The sequence below is a fragment of the Oryzias latipes genome, chromosome 20 (assembly GCF_053564925.1).
Source record: "Oryzias latipes strain Hd-rR chromosome 20, Olatipes_Hd-rR_3.1".
In the NCBI taxonomy this organism is placed as follows: domain Eukaryota; kingdom Metazoa; phylum Chordata; class Actinopteri; order Beloniformes; family Adrianichthyidae; genus Oryzias; species Oryzias latipes.
This window is the reverse complement of record NC_136256.1, coordinates 24781748-24802991: the sequence shown is the minus strand read 5'-3', so window position 1 is coordinate 24802991 and position 21244 is coordinate 24781748. Positions and strand designations below refer to the sequence as shown.

Genomic DNA, 21244 nt, shown 5'->3' with positions numbered 1-21244 from the left:
CAAAAGCACCCGCCACAAGACAGCTTCTTCCGATCAAGTTGTAACCTTGACCCCATTGAATACGAAACCACATTTGAGAATTTCCCCCCCACACACACACACACTTCTTTATGCTTTGTCCTTGTACATGAAGGCATAAGTATGTGCACTCATACTTGACCCATCAAGCCGATTCTAAGCTTTGAGCCAGAAGTAAAAAAAAATAAAATAAAAATAAAAAAGGTAAATAGTGGAGTTCTTTGAATACAAGGGGTTTAGTTAAAAAGCTCAACGCCTCCTGAAGGGGTCATTTTCTAATATTGTCACAGGCAAGATGTCTGATTTACAAAATGATCCAAAATAAGCAAACGACTTGCAGATACCGGTTGGTGGGGTTGTGCACATTGATTGGCTCCTGTGCATATGCTCGTGTCGTGTCCATTGGAGGATTCTGGGATGCGCCAAGGTCTTCTTTTATCGCAGTTTATTATAGCTTAACTAATAATACTTCACTGATGGGAATGTCCGACACAATTAAAAATAAAGAGATGGAAAAAAATCCTGTATTGATTTTAAAGTCATCTACGGCCTTATTGGACCAGAACTTTGTCTGATCTGAAGCACAGGACTGGTGACCTTAGCGAGCCCAAATGCTCATTTACAGGTGTTTTGACCATACATGTCAACAAAAATAGCTCACATCCTTAACCGTCTAAAAAAACAAATTACTGTAATGCATCTTTTCACCTTGAAGTTCTCCAGACAAGAGGACAGAAAGATGCAAATGTGTTTCTGTACATGGAGATGGAGGTCATGGAGGAAACATGCTGGTTGATGAGATTTTTTTTTATGGAGGTTACCACTCCATGGTGTTATGAGTTTGTGCACACAGAAACAGTGTTCAGGAAAAGGAGAAATTGCTTTGCAAAGCTTATATTCACTAAGACTATAGTCACATATCCCAAATATACAGTAAATGCAAGTTTTTTCTACAAATTCAGCACGTGGTTTTGGTTTTGTTGACCCAAAGCAACTGCATGAACCAGAAGACTCCGGCCATACCACTTTAATTCATGCAGTTCTGTTAAGCTCACTGGAGCATGAAATCCACCCAATCTTTGACAAAAACATGAATAAAAATGCATGTCGTGGTAAAATCTTGTATTGACAATGACACAAAAACTTTCTTGGTGACAAGAGTTTCCTTATGTCATACAGACATCAAAAGGCAGAGAACACAAAAAGTACTTTTGGATGCGATATTGTGAGGTTGCAGTGGAGAGGTCCTCAGCGTTGTCAATCAGGTCTCCAAGGATTTTTCCGATATTGTCTGTGTTCCCATAGAAACAAGAGACAATCAAGGAAGTAATCCTTGAATTTCTCCATTCTTTTATGAAAATCTGCATTAAAAAAAATGCTTTCAGGCAAACCAAATCGTCTGAATGACACTGTGCAATCCAGATCTTTACAGTCCGATCATCATTTTTAACCAGTTTTGGAATATTTATATTTGCATGTCCTTCAATGTTGTTCTTTTTTAATGTTATTTTTTTGCCACTTTTAATTTGTGATAACTTTGCATCTTTATTGAAATTATTTTTCATTGAAAAGACTTTTATTTTTCTCTTTTAGCTAATATTGATTCGTTTTTCTCTTTTTAAAAGTTCTCTGATCATCTCTCGATCTTTTTTTCCCAGTGGTTTCTTGATTATGATCAGATGATCAAATGTTATCATCATTTTAGTCAAAGTCAACAAACCTCTGTTGTTTCCTAAGACCTCGTTTCTGCAACTTGTGGGTGGGACTGTTGGTGCGGGGCAACCTCGCCCCCCCTTCCCCTCCCCGGTGTGAGATTACAGGTTCAACAAAAATGGCGAGCAATATTGGAGCCATCCAGTCGTACAGTTCTGATGTGACGTCAGAAGAAGACAGCAAAGAAGTACATGGATCTATGTGTCTATGAGTGGATGCATCAGAATGGAGCTTGTGCCCCCTCCCCCCGGCATATTTTCTACATCACAAATAAACTATTTTTTAAAATAGCGTTTTTAAATCTTTTTTAAATTCAAATAAATACTAGGAAATGCTATTTTAATCTTAATGTTCTTTATACATGTCCTCCATCACGACAAAAATGGCACAAAAACATGTTAAAAATTGAAAAATCACACATTTCATTGGAGTGTGTCTTTAAAGACAAATGTTGAATTTATTAATTTATTTAATTAATTTATTTTGACTTTGTAAGAGCTCTAATTTCTGCTGTATTGGAGTGCCAGAAAGAAATTGCTCTCTTCTGCCACCAGCTTCAAGAGGTCTTTTGAGGAACTACAGCCTTTGGTGTTTCAAGGACCTGTGGATTTGCTCTTTTTTTGTTTTTTAACCCTTGTGCTATCTTAGATGACCCCACCCTAATTTTGACGTGTTATTCCTACCATGACAAAGGTGCATTAAGGTGGAAAGATTTCATGTAATCCATGGACACCTGTGAAGATCACAAATCATTGAAGAAAAAAGGTTCAGAGCACTGTCTAGTGGGTCTAGATGACCCAACTCCCAATGTTAAAGTGCCTAGGATAGCACAAGGGTTAAAGTAACCACAGCAACATAATATCTGATTTTAAGAAGCACAGGAACAGCTTATTCTAAAAACTGAAGTCACAAATGGACATGCTTACAATTTTGTGGCGTTGTTAGATTTCAGTGCAAGAATAGCAAAGAACAACGAAATATAATATTAAATAAATAAATCAGTATATACAAGTGTACAAATATAAACTGCAATAAAGAATGTCCGAAATTTGAGTGCTAAATTCCGTACAAAACTGTGTGTGTTTAGGAATTATGGATAATTTTTCTTGCTCTGCGTTATAAATTTGGGGGAAAAAATACTCAAATTAGCTAAGGACAAACATATGTTTACTTTTTTTTTGTATTAGTGGGCACAGTGTCATTTCTCTCTGTCAGCTCTTCTTTCATGTTTTCTTCTGCTGTGTCTCACACTAAGCGATGAGTTCCAAGAACCTCGATGCACCAGAGGATGAAGTCATCCGTTTTTACAGGCGCCAGCATAGCCAGCGAGTCCTGTCAAAGAGAAGATAAAGCACACGAAGAAAAACAGTAAAAACACTTATCTTGGAATTACACTTTCTTCCTGTTGTCTGCTGAAGAAAGGAGCAAAGCGGAACATCAGCCTGTCTTAGTCTGACTGATTTGTTGATGTAGTGGTTGCCCTATTTATTTATGACTGATTCTACTAAAAATACATGCTCACTTCTCATATTATTCATAGGCATTAAAGAATAATTTCATAATTTTGAAAAGTAACACCAAATGATCAAAGTCTTATTTTCATGTTATGGAACAGAAAATAAGCAGCATTGTTAAAAAAGATGAATGGACACAGGCATAGGAATGTTTTTCATGCCAAGAGCTCATCCTTTGCAGAAATTGAATTACAAAACTGAATGGTGCTTTTACATTCAAGGTTAGAGCAGAAACATAAAGAGTTGTTTTTCTTTTAGTCATTGGTTTGACAGAGCGTATCTCACTTTGATGACAGAAGAAAACATTTCATTGCCTTTTTTTTAAAGAAATCCATACAAATGAAAGTCTTATTCATCTGAACGTCTACTATTCTCACAAAACATTTAATTGGAATTAGCATGACGTTATCCTCTCCATTAGAGGTTGTGAAATGTTTTTAATGGCCGTTTCTGAATTGATTTGTAAGATAAAGAAGCCTTTTAACGCACATGTATCTGAAAAAGTTATATCAGGTGAATCGTGTCCATTGGTATCAAACTGCAACTTTGTGGGCTGTGTATAAACAGGCTTTCAGAGAAAACACATAGGTTAGCATGCATGACACATAAAAAGTTGTGCTGGCATGCAGATGAATTATTTTTGGTAAATGCATAGTTTATATTGTGGATGCAGAACGCCACTTGGCAGATTTTGGTGCATTTTGCATTAATGTGCAAAAGTTAAACTGCAATTTTTTACTGTTCTACTTGCAAAAACAAATGATGACCAACACGGTGACATCAATAAAGAGGTCGATCAAAGAAGGGCTGGAGAGTTTTAGGAATCGGCAAATAAAAATTTCCAGAAGATTTTGATGATGATGATTCCTGCTTTGGGGCGTTTTTTCTCTCCTCACAGAGTTCTTAAAAGCTAGTTGTGAGGAAAGAATACAAAAACAGCAATATACCAAATGAAGGAACACTACCAAACAATTCCATCACAGTCAGGTAAGGCCAGATACAGGGAAGAACCACCAGCAAAGATCGAATAAAGTTCCAAGTTTTTTTTTTTTTTTTTTTTTAACAAAATATTCACTAACAATAGTACGGAAAAGACACGCACCAATAATGACCCTTCAGATAAATCAAGGGATCTTGCACAAGACAAGGCCTCACTGAAGAAATAGAGATTTCCTTAAATACAATTGGCTAATCAGCAAAGTGCAGACATATATTAATGTTAATGCTCGACAGGATCCACAGCTGAATGGGCAGAATCACAGTCAGCCTTCACAGAACCCCAAGAAAAAATACAGAATGAATCAAACAAATCATAACAAATTCAACACTAAAAACAGAGGTTAAAACAAAAAGGTAGAGTAAAAAAAAAAAAAGACAAACATTTTTCAAATTTTGTAACAAAAATAATTTTAATAGCTGTATTTCAATTTTTAAACTTTTTAAATTTCAAAAATGTTCTAAACTTTCAAAAATGTTTTAAGCTGACAGGTGTTTTTTCAACATTATGCATCATCATTAGCTTGTGTTCAAAAATGTAAAGGTAATTTCCACTTAATTATATATAACCGTAGTTTTAATGGGATCTCCTGTCCTTTCATTTTCTCGTATCACATCTGAACTAATCAACACAAACAAACAGAAAAAGCAAACTGAAGAACAAATGAAAGAGAAAGAAAAAAACAAAATATGACCACACACTTTTAAATGCAGATTTGTTCTTAATGCACCAGTTTGCATGCAAGAAAAGATGCATGACTTTGTTTGCTTCATTTATGCCTCCAGCCCCGGGTTTCAGTTGAGAGCTAAATAATATACAGAGTATAAACTGCAATATTACTATATACCAATGCACAGGAGACAAGTGGCCAAGAGAAGGTGTTTATTTGAATAAATACATATGATGATTTAAAATTCACAAACTCTTTTGTCAAGTGTATCCTTGTCATAGTCTGCCATAAGAATGTGCAGAAATGTGCTGTTTTCTTAAATATATAAAAATGTTGCTGCAGGTAAAACTGACATCAGCTGGTAAAAATATTTCATTTGATTAATTTGTGGATCAAACAAAAATTGTGTTGTGAAAAACAGCTAAAAAACTTGGTTATGAACACTGACACTATTGACAATTGTGCTATTGGTGTTTTCAATTTGTTCTTGTGGACTTTTTCTGATGATGGAGGACATTTATAAAGAAGATTAAGCTCAAAATTCTATTTTTGAGTATTTCTAAATTGCATTTTTGAGTATTTCCTCATTCAAATAGCTGTGAATTAAGATTAGATGAAAAAAATGCTGTTAAAAAAGTTGTTATTTGTGAAATAGAAAATACGTATCCAGATGCATCCTTGCAGACAAATAGATCCATGTACGACTATGTTTCCTTCGTCTGAGCTGGAATGCGGCTGGATAGCTCCAATACTGCTCGCTCCTTTGCTTGGACTGGTAAAGTTAGATTGGGGGTATGAGTGGCTCTAAGCTAGTGGGAGAGCATGTTTACAGAGAGTTCTCAGCAACAGTGAAGGGAATAGGTGTGGTGTTTCTCCAAGCTAACCCAAAACCAATGCTACGTTCTCCCCTAGGCCTGGAAAACGTTTGTGCTAGTGACCACTTCCAATGAAAAGTCTAAGTAAACGCACATATAGGCACATTTTGGGCAAATTGAAAGTTAACTCGGTTTGACATAGAGCTGTAAAAGAAAAAGAGTGGAGATTTGCACCGCTTCAACATTTGCATCAACTATAAGTATGGATGGGTATCGTTAAGGTTTTAACGGTACTGCTACTCTTATCGATACTGCTTATCGATCCGGTATTTTAACGGTACTCTTATCGATACTTTTTGAGGACGAAAAATAAATAAATAACAAATTAAGAACATAAAGTGTTTTATTTCCTCATTATGCAACAACACTTTTTTTTTTTTACAAAAAATTTTACTTTATACATGAGAATGTTCCAGACAGGATATTTATTTAATCTAATTATTTTTATTCTTTCTGAGCGTGATGTTTCCTTTGATCTTTTGTCCATTTTCCAAAACCTTGAATAGACTTTTCTGTCTGTCAAACACCAGAGTTAGGATTGAGTGAGATGATGGAAACAAATTCACTTTGATACAGACTCCTTTCTATTTATTTATTTTTGTTTAAATCCAGTAAACCCAATAATTTATATTAATTTTACGGATGACAAATATCATTAGTCATTAATTATTATTAAGTATTAGGAAGTATTTTGTATGTTAATACTTTGTTCAATAAAGTTGAAAAAAAAGTATTAGGAAGCAGCTGATAGTTTGTCACGGGTCTGGAATCATAGGCGGTGAATTTAAGCCCCGCCTCTCTACCTGTTTGTTTTGTGTAGAACACGCCGCCCCAGCGTGTTCTACACAAACAGCGCAACATGCGGTCATCGTAGCAGCAAGGTGACAGCATGGTAGGGGCTCCTTGATGCAAACTTCATTAATTTTACGCAGAAAAGGGTGTTCTTAGTCTAGGGCGCTCACGTGTCCCCTACGAGATCGCCACTGACTGTGTTGCGCTGCCTTGTCTTGTGTGTGTGCGCGCGCGGCGCGTGCTGTCTGAACAACAGCCCCGCCCCCCGCTTCAACGAGAATACTGAAATTAATATCATCATTAATTAACGGAAAATTGACTGACTTGGTGAGTTAAATATTGCAGATAACACTTGTGGGACACATAAAAGAAAAGAAAAAGTAACTTCTCCATTACCGATAGCAGAACCGTTCAGGTCAGATCTTAACGATACTGCGGTCTTGAACAATGTGGCCCCGGGGCTGGTTCAGTACCGGGGCACGGTACCCATCCCTAACTATAAGTGCTTTGAGTAGTGACATGTGCCAGTATTGGGTAACAGCAGTCCAATGTGAACACTATATCATAGTTCAAGAACCCAAGTTATTTATTGTGCATCACATGCCTGGTGTGTAGGCAGGTGAATTTCAGATAAACTCCTGCCGCTCTACAGAAATTTTGTCCAAGAAAACAACAGAGGTTCTCAAATTTTGGCTCAGAAGAGCATTATCATAATTAAAAGGTAACCGGGAACACTTCTGAAATAACTCAAAAATGACCGGAGTGGGTCTTTAAAGCCTGCCTGTTCTCCCGGTTCCTTCACTGCGGAACATCCCAGGGCCATAATGCAATCCTAAAGCTAAACGTTTTCTGAGGAGCAGAAAACGTTTCATAACCTTCTGTCCTTGATCAGATACTTGTGCTATCAGGCACTTTGACATTGGGAGTTGGGTCATCTAGACCCACTAGACAGTGCTCTGAACTTTATTCTTCAATGATTTGTGATCTTCACTGGTGTCCATGGATTACATGAAATCTTTCCACCTTTATCCACCTTTGTAGGGATAACACCTTTGCTATCCTATGACCCATAGGCTAGCACAAGGGTTGAGCTTAAGTTAATTACTTTTTTTCTTTTTTACATTTTTACATTATCAAACTACGTCCCTTATAATTAGAATTTGCAGATTTAAAAAAAAAAAACATTGTTGTGAATATTTAGGAGCTCCGTCAACACTTTGTCTCCCAGTGGGAGAAAACAAAGCCTCAGGTTATGGAAAACCGTGGAGCAAACTGGCAGCCGTCATGACCGGATCTCCCACAGGATGGCATGGGGGGGAGGATGAGCGAGAGATAATTATTTCCTAAGAGGTGTCGCTTGTATTCATCTGTCCCAGTCCCAAAACCCTGATCTCGGTGCTGTTCTCTGCTAGACACGCTCACACAACTCCGACTTCGAAGTTGGCAATAAACACGCATCAGCATTTGGTAGTTTCGTCAGTCTGCCTCTTCAGAGAGAATGTGAAATCCGAAGTGTTCCCAAGGTGTAAATTTATAACCAATAACTCTTGATGTTTGAAGGCAGCAGCTCCAGTGTGATGGATTTGTAAATTAGAGTTTTGTGAGCAAAAACCTGGACAGGGCGGAGGTTTATCTTGGTAGCCAAAGAAGCAGCACCTCCTTGTTTATTTTTAATTAGTAACTTTTTTTTCCCTGCAACTCATCATCACCAAATCCTTATATCAAGCTGAGCAAAAGTATTTTTTATTCATGAAGCTCTTCTGTCTGATGCCAAGTCAGATAATCATTTGAGCCCCTTTACCCTTAAATTTGAGATTTGAAGAATCAAAGTAATCATTTTTAAAAGTATTAATGAAGATGTGATTTAATACAGTACATCAAATGTTTCAAAGTATCCCCAATGGACTGGATACATCTGGCAGCCATTAAATATACGCATGAAGGAAAGATGCAGGAAAAAAGTCAGTTTTTACAAGCTGAGGAGTTTATAATTTTACAAGAACATCGTGTGGCTCTCATAGGTCTCGCTCTATTATCCAGAGTATGCATTGATGCTGAGCAGCAGTATTATCTGGATCTGTCTCAGTGGTCACAGCATGAGTTGGTTTCTTTGTGAAGCAGTAAATTAAAAGTGAAATTTGAACTACGATCAGAATATTGTGCTTCACAACATGATTTTCCTTCAAAGAGAAAGTGGAAACGTTCATGTGTACCTAATTGTAAAAACAACAGGCTCCTCTTTTCACTCTGTTACAGTTCTGACATGAATAAATGTTTATTTTTCATATCATGAATTAAGTTGAAAATTGTGACAGCGACAAAAATGAACAGTTGGTTACTTAATTTATGAAATACAGTGAATATTTTCAGACACTTTTCACCTAAATAAATATGTCTAAAAAATAAATAAAAGATTTGTCTTGTTAAGAGCTCCCACTGTTTTCTTCCTGACTTGAACCATTGAATGCCTGATTTTCTGGTGCAATTTGTAATGTAAAAAAGCAAAAATGTACATTATAAACATTTCTTTTTATTGTAAAGTTATCTGAGGTAGGAGCAGTATTTAAAATCAAGAGTTTTTGGGGCTCCAAAAGTGTAATTCTACAATTTATGAGGTAGGAAGATTGCTTAATTGTGTCTTTGTTTGGGTTTTTGTGGGATAGAAAATCATTTTATTTCCTAATTCCTAATATTTTGGAAATTTTAAAAAGACGTTCTGCTCAAATATGTAAAACATTTAGTGCTCAACCTCAGCTTCCAGTTTTATGATTTCAGTTTTTGCTTTTTAAGTCGACTTAAAACTGTGAAGTGATTTGTCATTCAAATGTTTTTTTTATGTCAAAAATGTTGCCCACAATTCAAATAAAAAATGTTGCCCACAATTCAAATGACAATATTTATCCCCTTGGATGGTCTGACAGACTTGATAGGGTTTGTTTTTTAAAAGTCTACTGTTTTAATTTTTTTCACGCCGCACGTTTGAGAGTGAATGGAAGTAGAGCATTTCCAAAAAGACCAAAAAAAACATGAACCGAGTAGCCCGGCTTGTTCTTTGATGGTCATACATGTTCTCTACTCCTAACTAGACCACATTTACTTTGACAAATATGTAAACGTTTCTTCATTTTCAAAAGTTTGTTTCATTTACAGTCTTTGTTTCCCTTCTGCTCTATATAACCTGTGTGGATTCACACTATTCCACTAACAGCTGACCAACCCTTCATCCATAAAGTTCACGTTTAGTTCAAATCTGCTACTTTAATAAATGCATTTATCCATTTACTTATTTAGAACTGAGAAAATAAAAAATAGTCACCATAACCAGAAGTATAACAATGAATGACTATATATGTAAAGTGATGAACTATTTATGAAGTTTAAGATCCATTTTTCAATTGAATCCAAACTTGAATGTATATAAACAGTATTTTTACAGAATTGCAAGAAATAAACGCTAAAAACAATCAATTGTGGTAAAAAAAAAGAGAGACAAAATCGGAATAATTCTTAATTTATCTTGTTACTATATCACCCTTTTTGGGTTAAATCTTTTTATGGATTTAGAATTTTATGGAATTTTCCCTGCAGTTCCATATCTGAAGCCCTCTTGAGGAGATATAGTGACGTTTAGCACAGCTGGTTTCGTCAACATACTTGATCCTCACAGATTGCATTTATTATTCCTTAGATCAGGGGTGTCAAACTCATTTTCCCTGAGCGACACATCAGCATAGTGGCTGTCCTCAAAGGGCAGATATAACTTATACATCTAACTAAATGTAATGAAAATAAACACAACTACTCCTTAATGTTAGTACTGTCTTTTTATTATTTATCCTCTCTTGTCTTACTCTTTTACACTTTTTTTAAATATCTTTCTAGTTTGCATGAGAGGATAAGACACTGAAGCCAAATTCCTTGTACATGCACTGTACTTGGCCAATAAAGCTGATTCTGATTAACACAGCAGCACCAATATATTCAACGTTTTTAGTTTGAAGAAATAGGTAAAAAAAACATTGTGCTGATTTTTTTTTCTAAATGATCGATTATTTATAATCTCATAAAGTGCAGCTGTTTTCCTGTGTTACCTGCTGTCTTTATGTCAAATACTGACACCAACTAAACGACAGGCAGACAATGAATACATTGACGGAAAATAAAGACACGTCATCAAAATGTCTACAATAGTTCATAAAGAATGACATTATTAGCATGATCTGAATAATCTAAAGGCACCGAAGATCCTGGTATTGCTCAATCCAGGCAGGGCTTGCAGTGCTCCACGACAGTCCCCCTGGCAGCCTGAGCCCTCTACCCCTCCCCTCTCCGGAGACAGGAGCAGCTGCAGCGACAGCAGTTCACAGTTTTAGGCTGTTCAAAACTCTGTTATATAACAGATAATAGTAAATCAATAGTGGCGCAGATTTTATTCCAAGCACTGAGCCGCTGTCACCCCTGCCCCCCGTTAAATTTGCGCCCCGGACAATTGCCCGTATTACCTGTGCCTAAAACCGCCACTACTGCGCGCCCCCCCTGGGTTTATATGGACAGTGTTTAAGTCCTAATGTATAGTTGCTCAATCCGATATTTCAAGTCCAATTTCCCCTGGATAAAATTAAATGCACACCAATTTTTATTTTTTTATTTTAAGAAATCATACATCACTTACATAAAATGACGTGGCGGGCCACATTTGGGCCGTGAGTTTGACACATGTGCCTTAGAATGGACAAGGCTTTGGTATCTTTTTGGTAATTGATTGGAATCATTAGGAAATCAACCAGGTCTCCAAATACTAATTATTTCAATTGATTAGTGAGTTATTATTATCTTATTAAACAGTGAGTTTAGTAAGATAATCTGTGACCTGATTCACATAAAAAAAAAAATCGAAGTTTCTCAATATAATACCTGGATCCCAATTTCTTCCTTTTTAACCAGATCAGTGGGTAATTACAAACTAAACCAGGCTAAATTATTAACTTTTAAAATCTTGATGCAATGAGGAACTGAAACTATTTAGAAAGGCTGCAGTTTTTGTGGAAGGACTCTGATGCTGATCAATTATGAAACATGTAAAACGGTATTGAAAGAAAAACCCTAAACGCTGCAAACGCCTTGAAACAGGAAAAAACAAAAAAAAAACAAAGGGATGGCAAAACAGAGGTTTTGATTGAGAAACTGAAACCTCTTTAGATGACAAATCTGGTGTAAACCTAACGTTAGCTAATAAGTTTGATTCAAAGACTTCTATATCACCAATCCACACATTTTTGTTTCTTGAAAAGAATTTACCATCAAGTCCATATTCAGATTCTCCTCAGTGACCCCAGTGAGTTAGCATTAAGAGCCAGCGGTGCCGAACGGCAGATGGACGCTTCCATCCATATTTATTCTCTGGACAGTTCACGTCTCTCATGTAATCTGTCTGCGAGCACAAAGCATGTGTCAGTGAGCCAAGGTGTCGAATAAGAAAACATCTCCACATCTGAACACGAAAAGCCGTCCAAAATTTAACCAGAGGTTATAAATTGAGGGGTTTGGGTGTCAAAAGGGCTGACAGGTGGACAACAGCAGGCAGGAAATCTTTGTGTGCCGTATTTACAAACCTCCTCAGGTTGTCAGAAAGAGAAATCTGGGATCGCTTTCCCTGACAGACATTCTGATTGTTGTGTTTTAATGTTTATGTTAAATCTCGAAATTTAAGAACAAAGTGAAATTTCTCTAAATTCGTTTGTTTATGGTGAAGCTGTGCTCCATGAATTAGAGGATTTTATGTTCATGGGTTAGTGATGGGTCCTGTTGTACCATAGCCAGTGCAATTTGTTTAGAAGTAAACAAATAGCTGCATATCTTTGAATTTGAGAGGGAAAAAAATAAATCAATGCTGGTAACCCCTTTTGCGCCGTGAGTAGAAAATGTACATTTTACCAGTTGATTCCAGGACTCAACTTAATTCAGCATCACCTTGAATGGAAAAAACACAGAATATTTTTGTTTAATACAATTGGACATAAAGTCAAGCATAAGGAGACTAATGATATTTAGTTACAGAACTAGCATTTTCTAAAAAAAAGAACAGCATTAAACAAGTTATGAAGAAACAATTTAGTGCATTTTCTGGCTTTTTAAATCAGTCACTTTTTTCCCTTTAGAATTTATTTTTAGAAAAGTCTAAAATAAGAAGTAGAGAAGAAAAGCGCACTAACCAAAGAGCAGTCCCATTTCTGCACAGGCCATCACGCTGTGAGCTCAGAATAAGGAAGCAGTCCTCCTTGTTCGGCTCGCGCTCTTGGCGTGATTGCAGCAGTGTAAAATCCAGATGAGATCAAAGAGATTTTTTTTCTCTTCATTTTTGAGGGTGAGATAAAGGCCAAATGAGAAAGATTTGTGTCAGCTGTAAGTGCCATCAATTATCAGATGATATGGTGAGACACACTGTGAAAGGGAGGATGTGTTTGTGTTGATGAGGCTGCAGCGCGGCCAGACTGCTGGCAGCTGGAGGCAGCTGCTCGGACATTCAGAGGTGTTTCCATCCATCACAGTCACAGTGGTGCATCTACACCTGCCTGAGCTGCCAGCTTTTCATTCCACCAACAAAAACCTCGATTTCTTCCGGACCCAATTTGACAAAATCAAGCAAAAACCGAAAAAAAAAGGGAGTCGCAGTTTTCCTTTTCGGATGTAAAATTGTGTAAATGAATGACTTTAATTTCACATGTGAATCATTTAAATGAGTGTTAATTGTTGCCTAATAACTGCAAACAAGCTGCCGACACAAAGTTTAGACTGGAGAGTTTTTGCAGTTTGATTGTTTTGGCGTTGAACTTAAAGTGGTAAAAGCTCTAAATTATTATAAAAAATTGTCATTTGTTCCATAGGTTTATTAAATATTCACCTTTTACCAGTCTTTAAAATTACTCTAAAACGGAAACGGAAAATTACTTTGTGTTTATGACAAATAGATTTATTGCTTTACATGGTTGAAGCTAAAATGTTTTTATTTGTCATCTTTATTTTATCCAAGAAACATTAAAGAATCCAAAACAGCTGCAAATTTTGAGCGTTTTCATTGAAATGCATCGTTTAACCCTTCCGCTCCCTTAGGTTGGCATGTGCTTTGGGGTCTGCATGACCCCCCTCCAAAAAAATATAACTCCCTCCGCTGTTTTACAGGGCATAAGTGACCCCACGAGGCATTTCTCGGTGGCCAGCACGAAACCCATTCCCTCCGCTGTTTTACAGGGCAGAAGTGACCCCACGAGACAATACTTTATTTTTAATTTTTTCTCTCCATCCTCTCTTCATTTTCCTTACACCCCAAGACCACCAGAAGGTGGAGAGGGAAGGAGGGGGGTAATCAATTTTTTTTTTAAATTTATTTTCATACCCCTCGCGCTGTGCTTTCGCTTGCATTCGACCCCGTATTATTAAAAAAACATTCACTCCGCTGTTTTACGGAGCTCAAATGACCCCAAGAGACAATACTTTTTTTTCTCCAAAAAAAGCGTTCACTCCGCTGTTTTACGGAGTGCAAATGACCCCACGAGACAATGCTTTTTTTTTTCACCCACTATTCATTTCCTTACAGCGCACGACCACCAGGGGGAGGGGAAGGGGGGGCATCAATTCATTTATTTATTTACATACCCCTCGCGCTGTGCTTTCGCGTGCATTCGACCCCTGTATTATTTAAAAAAAAAGCGTTCACTCCGCTGTTTTATGGAGCTCAAATGACCCCAAGAGACAATACTTTATTTTTTTTTCTCCAAACAAAAGCGTTCACTCCGTTGTTTTACGGGGCTAAAATGACCCCAAGAGACAATACTTTATTTTTATTTTCCTCCAAAAACAAAAGCGTTCACTCCGCTGTTTTACGGAGCTAAAATGACCCCAAGAGACAATACTTTATTTTTTTTTTTCTCCAAAAACAAAAGCGTTCACTCCGCTGTTTTACGGAGCTCAAATGACCCCAAGAGACAATACTTTATTATTTTTTTCTCCAAAAACAAAAGCGTTCACTCCGCTGTTTTACAGAGTGCAAATGACCCCACGAGACTATGCTTTTTTTTTCCTATCTTCATTTTCCTTACACCGCACGACCACCAGGGGGAAGGGGGGGGGGTATAATTTTTTTTTTTGTTTATGGCATTTGGCAATTCCCTCGCGCTGTAGTTTGGGGTGCATTTGACCCCCGTATTTTTTTTCAAAAAAAAATAAAAATTCCAACCGCTGTTTATCGGAGCACGTGTGACCCCACGAGGCGTTTTTTTTTTTTTTTTGGTGGATGGCATTTGGCAATTCCCTCGCGCTGTAGTTTGGGGTGCATTTGACCTCCGTATTTATATAACCCTCCCACTCGCTCAGGTGGGCATGTGCTTTGGGGTCTGCATGACCCCCCAAAAAATCCGCTGTTTTACGCAGCTCGTGTGACCCCACGAGAAATTTCTCAGTGGCCGGCATAAAAAACATTCAGTCCGCTGTTTTACTGATCGTAAACGACCCCACGAGAAATTTCTCTGTGGCCGGCATAAAAAACATTCAGTCCGCTGTTTTACGGATCGTAAACGACCCCACGAGACAATACTTTTTTTATCATCCTCTCTTCATTGTCCTTACACCCCACGACCACCAGGGGGTGGAGGGGGAGGAGGGGGGCATCAATTTATTTATTTATTTTCATACCTCTCGCGCTGTGCTTTGGCGTGCATTTGACCCCATATTTTTTATCATCCTCTCTTCATTGTCCTTACACCCCACGACCACCAGGGGGTGGAGGGGGAGGAGGCGATGAGGGGGGGCATCAAACTATTTATTTATTTTCATACCCCTCGCGCTGTCTTTTGGGTGCATTTGACCCCGTATTTTTAAAAAAAAAACATTCACTCCGCTGGTTTACGGAACGTAAAGGACCCCATCCTCTCTTCATTGTACTTACACCCCACGACCACCAGGGGGTGGAGGGGATGAGGGGGGGCATCAATCTATTTATTTATTTTCATACCCCTCGCGCTGTCTTTTGGGTGCATTTGACCCCGTATTTTTTTTTCTTCATTGTCCTTACACCCCACGACCACCAGGGGGTGGAGGGGGAGGAGGGGGGCATCAATTTATTTATTTATTTTCATACCTCTCGCGCTGTGCTTTGGCGTGCATTTGACCCCATATTTTTTATCATCCTCTCTTCATTGTCCTTACACCCCACGACCACCAGGGGGTGGAGGGGGAGGAGGCGATGAGGGGGGGCATCAAACTATTTATTTATTTTCATACCCCTCGCGCTGTCTTTTGGGTGCATTTGACCCCGTATTTTTTAAAAAAAACATTCACTCCGCTGGTTTACGGAACGTAAAGGACCCCATCCTCTCTTCATTGTACTTACACCCCACGACCACCAGGGGGTGGAGGGGATGAGGGGGGGCATCAATCTATTTATTTATTTTCATACCCCTCGCGCTGTCTTTTGGGTGCATTTGACCCCGTATTTTTTTTTCTTCATTGTCCTTACACCCCACGACCACCAGGGGGTGGAGGGGGGGAGAAGGGGGGCATCAATTTATTTATTTATTTTCATACCTCTCGCGCTGTGCTTTGGCGTGCATTTGACCCCATATTTTTTTCATCTCTTCATTGTCCTTACACCCCACGACCACCAGGGGGTGGAGGGAGAGGAGGGGATGAGGGGGGGCATCAATCTATTTATTTATTTTTATACCCCTCGCGCTGTCTTTTGGTTGCATTTGACCCCATATTTTTTTAAAAAAAAAAACATTCACTCCGCTGTTTTACGGAACGTAAAGGACCCCATCCTCTCTTCATTGTACTTACACCCCACGACCACCAGGGGGTGGAGGGGATGAGGGGGGGCATCAATCTATTTATTTATTTTCATACCCCTCGCGCTGTCTTTTGGGTGCATTTGACCCCGTATTTGTTTTCTTCATTGTCCTTACACCCCACGACCACCAGGGGGTGGAGGGGGGGAGAAGGGGGGCATCAATTTATTTATTTATTTTCATACCTCTCGCGCTGTGCTTTGGCGTGCATTTGACCCCATATTTTTTTCATTTCTTCATTGTCCTTACACCCCACGACCACCAGGGGGTGGAGGGAGAGGAGGGGATGAGGGGGGGCATCAATCTATTTATTTATTTTTATACCCCTCGCGCTGTCTTTTGGTTGCATTTGACCCCATATTTTTAAAAAAAAAAAAAAAACATTCACTCCGCTGTTTTACGGAACGTAAAGGACCCCATCCTCTCTTCATTGTACTTACACCCCACGACCACCAGGGGGTGGAGGGGATGAGGGGGGGCATCAATCTATTTATTTATTTTCATACCCCTCGCGCTGTCTTTTGGGTGCATTTGACCCCGTATTTGTTTTCTTCATTGTCCTTACACCCCACGACCACCAGGGGGTGGAGGGGGGGAGAAGGGGGGCATCAATTTATTTATTTATTTTCATACCTCTCGCGCTGTACTTTAGGGTGCATTTGACCCCGTACTTTTTAAAAAAAAAAACTTTCACTTTCACAAACTTTCATTTACACAGAGTATAAATGACCCCACGAGACATTACTTGGTGGCCTGCATTTGGCAATTCCCTCGCGCTGTACTTTAGGGTGCATTTGACCCCTGTGTTTTTTTTTTTTTTTATCCATCCACTGTTTTACTGTGAGTGACCAACCAGACATTCTTTTTTTTTTCTCTCTCTTCATTTCCTTACCCCTCGCACTTGCTTAGGTTGGCGTGTGCTTTAGAAAAATCCCCTCCCCAGACACAGGGACACAGACACAGAAAGCTGTAGAACGAGCTCAGAGAACACGCGCGAGAGAGATAGAGGGGGGAGGGAGGCATGCGGAGACCTCCGCTCTGTGAGGCCGACCGAGGCACGTTAGAGAAATCCCCTCCGCTGTCAAGCCAAGAGAACAGCCAGAGAAACAGCAGGCCAGACGCAGAGGAGGGACCGTGCTGCCTGCAGCTGCGAGGAAAGACCAGAGTTTTTTTTTTTTTTGAGGAAGCAAGGGAACTCGGCCGATCAGCAGCTTTCTTCTGTGTTTCAAAGCAGGGAGGTTCTCAGCTCAGGGAGCGGGCAGGGCCCTGCAAGAAAAGCAGCGTCTCGCAGCTATGCCGAGCAGGATTTTCAATGTCACTAATCACAAAGAGAAAATAAAAAGGATGCTCGTTGGAGCATTGCTGGTTTTACACGCCTGAGTGTCTGCAAGTCACGTCCAAAGCCGCTTGGCTTCGGCTCATTCGCAGAGCTCCCTCCCTGAAGACGACGTGTTTGCATTTTTACACACACCAAATACGTGTCCACAGCTCAGCTTTTTGTGGGGCCAGATCAGAGATGAGGGCAGTGGGCAGACACAGAAAGCTTTCCGAAGGGGCTCAGAGAACGCTCGCGACAGAGAAACAGAGAGAAAGGGAAGAAGGAGGAGGTGGAGGAGGAGGAGGAGGAGAGAAGGAATGTGAGGCAGAGACTGGGGAGAGGGGGTTGGAGACAGAGATGATTTGGCCTCGGCTCTTGGAGAATGACTGACTCGGACCGCCCAGTGGAGCTTCACTCACGAGCGGGCGGGAGAAACAGCAAGGCAGACCCAGAGGAGGAACTGTGGTGCCTGCAGCTGCGAGCAGGGAGTTTTGAGGAAGGAGGGGGCAGGGAACTCGGCCGATCAGCAGTTTTCTTCTGTGTTTTCAAAGCCGCACAGCCTCTGAGCTCTGCGAAGACAGGGGCCACGGCTCAGGGGGGAAGAATGCAGCCTTACTCTCAGACGAGTCACACAGCCTCTGAGCTCTGCGAAGACAGGGGTCAGCCCAGGGGCAGGCCGCAGCCTTTCTTGGTGGGGGAAGAAAGCAGCCTGTCGAAGCAGAGCCAGCCGCACAGCCTCTGAGCTCTGCGAAGACAGGGGCCACGGCTCAGGGGGGAAGAATGCAGCCTTACTCTCTGACGAGTCACACAGCCTCTGAGCTCTGCGAAGACAGGGGTCAGCCCAGGGGCAGGCCGCAGCCTTTCTTGGTGGGGGAAGAAAGCAGCCTGTCGAAGCAGAGCCAGCCGCACAGCCTCTGAGCTCTGCGAAGACAGGGGCCACGGCTCAGGGGGGAAGAATGCAGCCTTACTCTCTGACGAGTCACACAGCCTCTGAGCTCTGAGAAGACAGGGGTCAGCCCAGGGGCAGGCCGCAGCCTTTCTTGGTGGGGGAAGAAAGCAGCCTGTCGAAGCAGAGCCAGCCGCACAGCCTCTGAGCTCTGCGAAGACAGGGGCCACGGCTCAGGGGGGAAGAATGCAGCCTTACTCTCTGACGAGTCACACAGCCTCTGAGCTCTGCGAAGACAGGGGTCAGCCCAGGGGCAGGCCGCAGCCTTTCTTGGTGGGGGAAGAAAGCAGCCTGTCGAAGCAGAGCCAGCCGCACAGCCTCTGAGCTCTGCGAAGACAGGGGCCACGGCTCAGGGGGGAAGAATGCAGCCTTACTCTCTGACGAGTCACACAGCCTCTGAGCTCTGTGAAGACAGGGGTCAGCCCAGGGGCAGGCCGCAGCCTTTCTTGGTGGGGGAAGAAAGCAGCCTGTCGAAGCAGAGCCAGCCGCACAGCCTCTGAGCTCTGCGAAGACAGGGGCCACGGCTCAGGGGGGAAGAATGCAGCCTTACTCTCTGACGAGTCACACAGCCTCTGAGCTCTGCGAAGACAGGGGTCAGCCCAGGGGCAGGCCGCAGCCTTTCTTGGTGGGGGAAGAAAGCAGCCTGTCGAAGCAGAGCCAGCCGCACAGCCTCTGAGCTCTGCGAAGACAGGGGCCACGGCTCAGGGGGGAAGAATGCAGCCTTACTCTCTGACGAGTCACACAGCCTCTGAGCTCTGTGAAGACAGGAGTCAGCCCAGGGGCAGGCCGCAGCCTTTCTTGGTGGGGGAAGAATGCAGCCTGTCGAACCAGAGCCAGCCGCACAGCCTCTGAGCTCTGCGAAGACAGGGGCCACGGCTCAGAGGGGAAGAATGCAGCCTTACTCTCAGACGAGTCACACAGCCTCTGAGCTCTGCGAAGACAGGGGTCAGCCCAGGGGCAGGCCGCAGCCTTTCTTGGTGGGGGAAGAATGCAGCCTGTCGAACCAGAGCCAGCCGCACAGCCTCTGAGCTCTGCGAAGACAGGGGCCACGGCTCAGGGGGGAAGAATGCAGCCTTACTCTCAGACGAGTCACAGCACGGCTCAGAGGCAGGAGGCAGGCTGGAGGCGGCAGCCTTTCGCCATCAGAGACGCACAGCCTCTGAGCTCTGCGAAGACAGGGGTCAGCCCAGGGGCAGGCCGCAGCCTTTCGAAACCTGAGCCGCACAGCCTCTGAGCTCTGCGAATGAGCCAAAGCCAAGCTCTTCCTCTCAGAAGAGTCACAGAGGCCACAAGACAGAGCCGTGGCCTATGTCTTCGCAGAGCTCCTTGGGAAAGGTTTTTCTCTAGCTGTATAACAGAAATCAAAAATAAAAAAAAGTGACAGAAAATCCAAAGCAGCACAGAAATTTCTTTGGTGCGCGATGACTTTTTATTTATTTTTTTTTCATTACAACCCAGGGATAGCTCAGCGAAATGGAGAAAGAGTTGGAGCAGGATATTCAATGTCACTAATCACAAAGAGAAAATAAAAAGGATGCTCGTTGGAGCATTGCTGGTTTTACACGCCTGAGTGTCCGCAAGTCACGTCCAAAGCCGCTTGGCTTCGGCTCATTCGCAGAGCTCTGAGAGCCTGCCCCCACAGAGGGCCCCTGAGGAAGCAGCGGCAGGCAGGCCAGAGTGGAATTTTCCTCTCTGAAGACGACGTGTTTGCATTTTTACACACACCAAATACGTGTCCACAGCTCAGCTTTTTGTGGGGCCAGATCAGGGATGAGGGCAGCGGGCAGACACAGAAAGCTTTCCGAAGGTTCTCAGAGAACGCGCGCGACAGAGAAACAGAGAGAAAAGGAGAGAGGAGGAGGAGGAGAGAAGGAATGTGTGTGACTGCAAGAGGCACAGACTGGGGAGAGAGGGGGGAGAGAGACAGAGATGATTTTGCCTAGGCTCTTGGAGGCTGACTGACTCGGACCGCCCCAGAGCCACACAGCCTCGTCGCTCTGTTTGCATTTTTACACACACCAAATACGTGTCCACAGCTCAGCTTTTTGTGGGGCCAGATTAGGGATGACGGCAGCGGGCAGACACAGAAAGCTTTCCGAAGGGGCTCAGAGAACGCGCGCGACAGAGAAACAGAGAGAAATGGAAGAAGGAGGAGGAGGAGAGAAGGAATGTGTGTGACTGAAAGAGGCACAGACTGGGGAGAGAGGGGGGAGAGAGACAGAGATGATTTTGCCTAGGCTCTTGGAGGCTGACTGACTCGGACCGCCCCAGAGCCACACAGCCTCGGCGCTCTGTTTGCATTTTTACACACACCAAATACGTGTCCACAGCTCAGCTTTTTGTGGGGCCAGATCAGGGATGAGGGCAGTGGGCAGACACAGAAAGCTTTCCGAAGGGGCTCAGAGAACGCGCGCGACAGAGAAACAGAGAGAAATGGAAGAAGGAGGAGGAGGAGAGAAGGAATGTGTGTGACTGAAAGAGGCACAGACTGGGGAGAGAGGGGGGAGAAAGACAGAAATGATTTGGCCTCGGCTCTTGGAGGCTGACTGACTCGGACCGCCC

The 21244-nt window shown here is 41.9% G+C and overlaps 1 protein-coding gene across 1 annotated transcript in view; it reads left to right on the top strand.

Annotated features, from left to right (window-relative positions):
• mettl4 (methyltransferase 4, N6-adenosine) overlaps positions 1-21244 on the top strand; it is a 216692-nt gene that overhangs the window by 12408 nt on the left and 183040 nt on the right. The gene's annotated exons all lie outside the window — the stretch shown is intronic.